At 41.9% G+C, this 6,064-nt stretch overlaps 1 long non-coding RNA gene across 1 annotated transcript; it reads right to left on the reverse strand.

The window, feature by feature from the left end:
• Positions 1 to 3,776: 3,776 nt before the first annotated feature.
• On the reverse strand, positions 3,777 to 5,088 carry LOC133511444 (uncharacterized). Its single transcript, XR_009797907.1, has 3 exons — positions 4,875 to 5,088; positions 4,369 to 4,607; positions 3,777 to 4,167 (listed from the first exon to the last, which is right to left on the reverse strand). It is a non-coding gene; the product is annotated as an uncharacterized LOC133511444 (long non-coding RNA).
• Positions 5,089 to 6,064: the final 976 nt, after the last annotated feature.

Below are 6,064 nucleotides of genomic sequence, written 5' to 3' on the forward strand. Positions count from 1 at the left end.
TTGTTTTGAGATCATAGTTTGTGTGTTATAATTGTGAATTAAACTATTACCGTAATTCCTGACCTACAGAGCCCACCTGGTTACATTTGTAAAAAAAATCCCATTTGGTACATACATATGCCCCAGCTGTGTAGAAGCCGCAAGTGCCCCCATTGAAACCCACATTCAAACACGAGATATTTACAAAGATGCTACACAAAAAGAATTTAATACAAGCTCTAAACCCGAGCACTAACACCGAGCTAAAGCTTGCGCTAACGCTGGTGCTAATGCTAGCAATAACAGGGCCGATTAAAATGAAACTTACCGGTAAATATCACTGAGACACCCCAGTAACACAGCAGCAACACACGAGCAAAGCACTAACGCTAGCGCAGGGTTAACAGGGCCGGTAAAAGTCACTCCCTCGCGCATGTATTCCATCGGTCTCATTCTTACCTTTTCTGATCGAGTGCCCCCTTGCGGCCGTTAGGAAAAATGCACAAATTAACTGCATCGCCGCATAAACCGCAGGGTTGAAAGCGTGTGAAAAAAGTCGCGGCTTGTAGGCTGGAAATTGCGGTAATACAAATTATGGTTGGGTTGCAATTGGCTGACAACCAGTTCAGGGTGTACCATGCCTTGTGCCCAATGACAGCTGGGATAGGGTCCAGAATTCCTGTGACCCTCGTGAGGATAAGCAGCTCAGATAATGAATAAAAGGATGTTGCAAACTGAGTTTGTAATTATTATAACGTGTTTTGGGATCAGAGTTTGTGATGTTTAAAGGTTTTATAATTACCTAACAATGCCATTGGTTGGCAGCAAAGCATTACTTTTCTATCAGCCAGGGGGATGTCTTGTGTAAATGAAACTCCTTACCTCACTTCAACACAATAACTTGGCACCAAGATGGTGCCAAAGCAATACTTTTATGTTAGACAGGGCATTTGGCAAGGTCCTAGCTTAAATGGCTCTCTGTATGAGACCTCCCTTTGGCGCCTCTCACTTCAACATTATCAAAATCACCACAAGGGGGCACAAATTCCTTATACAGATTGAGATTTCATGATGCCAAAAGAGAACCAGTCCACATGTAATATTTTGTTGCCACCTTGTGCGGCCTCACATATTGCACATACCAGAAACCACCACAAGATGTGGCTTCGGCCCGAGCACAAACGGGTTAGTATTTCACCCAATTAATGAAGATAGGTACAAAGCGTCTTAACATGCGCAAGTGTACAAAAAGGCTCAATATCGGTAGCCCGCATTAATACGCACAGCACTCGGGTTATCAAGTCGACGTGCTACCGCTAACGTAACACAATTGCAACGGGGCTTCTGAGGACACACAGCTGCTGGGGCCTGGTTCCAAGGTGAAGCACGTAGCACACGCACAGTCAAACAACGAGTGTCTATTCATGTCTACATGGACAAACAGGGCTCAGCGTGGTTAATTACAGCCAAATCAGGAGGGAGTTGGCCGATATCCCAGAGTGGCGGAGTCAGTCACCCTGTCCATGTTGCTACACAACCCCAAAGGTCCGCATGCCCCATAACAGTATAATTGCATGATTTGTCTTTTTTTTCATAATTTAAGCTTTTTTTTATCATTTAAGTCTGTCATGCAGAAAACTGACCTCAGACAGAGATAGACTTTGTCAGCATATATCTATATTTGAATAGTGGTGCTTTGACTTTGGTGGTTCAGCTGTAAAAGCGTTGGTCTCACAGTTCTGAGGTCCCCGGTTTGATCCTGGACATGCCTGTGTGGAGTTTGCATGTTCTCCCCATATCTGCGTGGGTTTCCTCTGGGCACTCCGGTTTCCTCCCACATCCCCAAAACAGTGAACATGAAATGGACACTCTAAATTGCCCCTGGGTGTGATTGTGAGTGCAAATGCTGCCTGTCTCCATGTGCCCTGCAATTGGCTGCTAACAAGTTCAGGGTGGACCCCGCCTCCTGCCCGTTGACAGCTGGGATAGGGTCCAGCATGCCCCGCGACCCTCATGAGGATAAGCGGCAAAGAAATGGATGGATGCTTTGACTTATAACTTTAATCTGTTCTGAAACCACGTTTATAATTAAAAACACCCCCATCTGAAATTGTCATTCCCCACTGGAATGAATGGAAATGACATTAATTCATTCAAGAAACACCAAGGAAAATAATGTAATCAATTGTTTTTAATGAGAAAAATACTTCTGTGCAGTACAGAAGAAAATACATAAAATTATGCGTCATGTAAAGAATTAATTAATATAGTGGACATCCTACTAGTGAGGTGTCTTGCTCCTTGGGGTAGTATAAGACAGACATATGTTGATATACTTGGTTTTTTTTCTTTGTTTGTTTCTTTTTTTAGCCGAACTTCTGAGGCAAAATTGAAATTTGATTGGTTAAGGAAACAGTCCCACTGCTAATGTAATCTGTGTGACATGGGCCAGCACCATGAACATTAGATTGACATAACACTGACACGTAGATGCTGCAATCTGATCGAACAAAAATGTGACACAAGTACTGGAAACAATGCAGTCAAGAGAAATGCCATGAAACAAAGAGAATAGACTGTAGGGAATAAAATAATTCAACATAGAAGAAAATATTAGATTCCCCTCAATTTGGTATTCCGAATTTTGTGTTTAGGTGTCATATATTTATTGTGTGGCCCTTCCTTTGGCCCACAAGACCAGAGTACTGCATTTGACCCTCACACATGGGAAAGGATGGAGGAAAGACCTTCTTGCAGTGTCGAGGATCATTCCAGGTTGTCCGAGGGGTCCTTTGGGGACAACTCAGCAGCAGGCAGAGCAAGTCGTTTAATAAATCTACGCCCGGCCTTCTCTTCTGCCTGTATGTCCGCACACAGTCATGTAGCACGGACCTGAATAATGCTTCACGCCCTGTCTATCACGAGCAGCCAACGGGCTTTGCTGCACACTTGAGAAATCCGAGAAAATACAAGTATTGATCTCGCTTTCCAGCCTTTTTTTTCCCTCTAATGCGCACTGAGCTAGAGGTGCAGAGTGCTTGCGAAGGGCCAATTCATTCCACTAAATGTTTTTTTGAGTGTCATTTATTTCAGCTTCCGTTATTATTTCCCTCTCCTCGGTTCCGTCGCCGTGTGTCTCATTTCTCTTCAGTCAAGAACGAAGACAGAGTGAACAGATACAAAGGAGGTGACTCCTGCACTGTGGCGTCCGCCCGCTTCATTTAGCCGCGAAGGAAGAAAAGAGCCTTTTCTTGCCTTAAACCCTCCAGCCATGTGCCAGGACTGGAAGCATCAGAAAACTACATGCTCAGATTCAAACATAGAGTACACTGTACTGTACATAGCACGTGTAGGAGTTGCTCTCGCATGCAAAAAACAGAGAAACGGATGTCATGCCAACTTATTTGAGTGTTGCCCAGCAGACCAGAAGGCTTGTTATTGCCTTGTGTTTTTCATAAAAGCTTGCATCGTGTGCATCTTGCCATCTGTTGAGACTTTTTTTTACACAGTACGACAGAAAGTTCTGAGTGCCAGCTATTTGACGAAGAACCTAAGAAAAATGATAAAATTCAAGAAAGATCTTGGAAAAGGGGTTCTCTTGCATCCCATCAAGCATTGTCAATCAAAGTAAAAGTGATGTTAAATGTTTTTTTATTTACTTATAACATGCTTTCATATTTGTATCACATTGTTTTGTACCTAAGCTATAGTTATTCTTTATATATTAAAAAAAAAAAGTGTTCATGTTTTTAGGTGTTGTTACCAGATCGATTGACTTTTTATTAATTCCCATGAGAGACACTGCTTTGAATTTCATCTGACTTTATGGAATGGATTAATTGTGAACCATAGTTCCGGTGGATTAGGATTTTGTATGTAAAGATATTCACTATAGCTTATAGAAAACGTATAGAGCTCGTGCACCTACAGTATCTCACCGAAATCACATGACTGGCCATATAACATAACATATAACAGAGCATTGTTCAATGCTAAGTCCATTGACACGAAACGAAAACATGTCTTACAGCACAATGAAGGTGATAATATATGAAGAAATGTAGAAAAATGGGAAACACTTGGCATAGAGGACCCATATTTAATGCTGAAGTCGATGTTTTACCCAATAAGAAATTTGCCTGTTAACTCACTTTCGCTCGTCTTGCACAACTGGAGCTGGACATGGATCTGGTGAGTAAATTGTCGAGATTTACACAGAAGAGTTTGAAAGTGTAGAAAAGTCTGGACGCATACAAATACTTCTTTGCTGGAGCTGTTCTCAATCAATGACGTTTTTTTTTTTTTTTTTTAAATACGCATTGTTCTCAAATGAGTCAACTTTGCATCATAGATACTTCTTGGTTATTTGAGATTGATAATAATTCTTACCTGAAAAGAAGCGATCACTACGGAGGCGTGTGTGTATTTTGGTTGGGCATCATCCATCACGTTTAATTGCTGAAATCCATCGATATTTTTAGTTTTTTTCAGCTGGTATTCCATAGAATGATCTCTTTGAATATCTGTCTTGTCTCTTGTGACAACCAACAGCACAACAGGTCTTGGGTATTGTAAATATTCTCCTCCGGTTCAATGTCTCCCACAATTCAATGACAGGCAATATGGCGCTGTGAAAAAGGTGACATCACGTGCACGAGCTTTATTTGTGAGTGTATTTCCAAAAGACACATTTGAAAAAAATTTAAGGTACCACTGTATATTGTCTACTCATTGTGACATTTTATTGTGGTGGTGTTGTGTGTGTGTTTTTCATCTTTTTGGAAACACTGCACAACAGATCTCAAAGCAAAGTATAATTTTAAGATTTACAACATATTTCCAATATTCATTGCGGCAATCTGAGACATTCATAATGGGTTCTTCTACTTACTCACATGTTATCGCCTATAGCCTCTCTGTGTGACTATTCCATCCCTGTCCACATTACTTATGACTACTTGTGCCGCGGCGTGGAGGACATGAAATGCGGCAGGCAGCAGATGAGGTAGCCCCAGGCAAGCCAGGGCCACTGCTGGGACTCGCTATTCACTTGAGGTAGTGGGTTGTGTTACTGTATGTGCTTACGCTTCCCGATTGGTTACCAGTACTGCTGAGTGCATATGCGCGTGGGTGGAGAACGGAGGGGGGGTAACTCCAGATGTCCTTGCCGTGAGCTGTCTCCACATGAAAATCAACAATGCAGTCACACAGAGATGTTGCAGCTACAATGATTACTTTAATGGTTACACGTGACTGTAAAGACATACTGTAATATGAAGGCTCGGGCTCAAATGATTTTAATATCACGGAAGAATTTAGAAGTTTGCAGATCATTGAGGGAGCAGCGTTGATAAAGTAGATAAGTAGGTGGGGAGTTTGCAATAAATTGGTAATTTGGATCATTTTAAAAATTACATGTCATACGTACATAACCAATAAAACAAACAAAAATAAATCAGCGGTTATCAAACTTTTTACAACAAGTGCAACCTGAAAAAAAATAATTTTGCACACCAAGTAGACCCATCGTGATGGTCAGTTCAATGTGGAGGTTGGACTCTTGAAAATTTATTTAATATTATATAAAGCCACTTTTATATCATGTAAAATGTTAATATTACGCTGAGCTTGATTAAAGTAAAAGAAAAAAAACTGTAGTAAGTAAATCCATCCATCCATTTTCTTTTGCCGCTTATCCTCACGAGGGTCACGGGGAGTACTGGAGCCTATCCCAGCTGTCAACGGGCAGGAGGCGGGATACACCCTGAACTGGTTGCCGGCCAATCGCAGAGCACATGGAGACAGACAACAGTCGCACTCACAATCACACCGAGGGGCAATTTAGTGTGTCTAATTAATGTTGCATGTTATTGGGATGTGGGAGGAAACCGGAGTGCCCGGAGGAAACCCACGCAGACACGCGGAGAACATGCAATCTCTAGACAGCCGGGTCCAGGATTGAACCCGGGACCTCAGAACTGTGAGGCCAACCCTTTACCAGGTGAGCCACCATGCCACCCCTAGTTAAGTAAATGATTCCATTAGATTATATTTCACATAAAAGTGGACAACCAACAATTCTTAA

Source organism: Syngnathoides biaculeatus, chromosome 13 (assembly GCF_019802595.1).
Source record: "Syngnathoides biaculeatus isolate LvHL_M chromosome 13, ASM1980259v1, whole genome shotgun sequence".
Taxonomy (NCBI): Eukaryota; Metazoa; Chordata; class Actinopteri; order Syngnathiformes; family Syngnathidae; genus Syngnathoides; species Syngnathoides biaculeatus.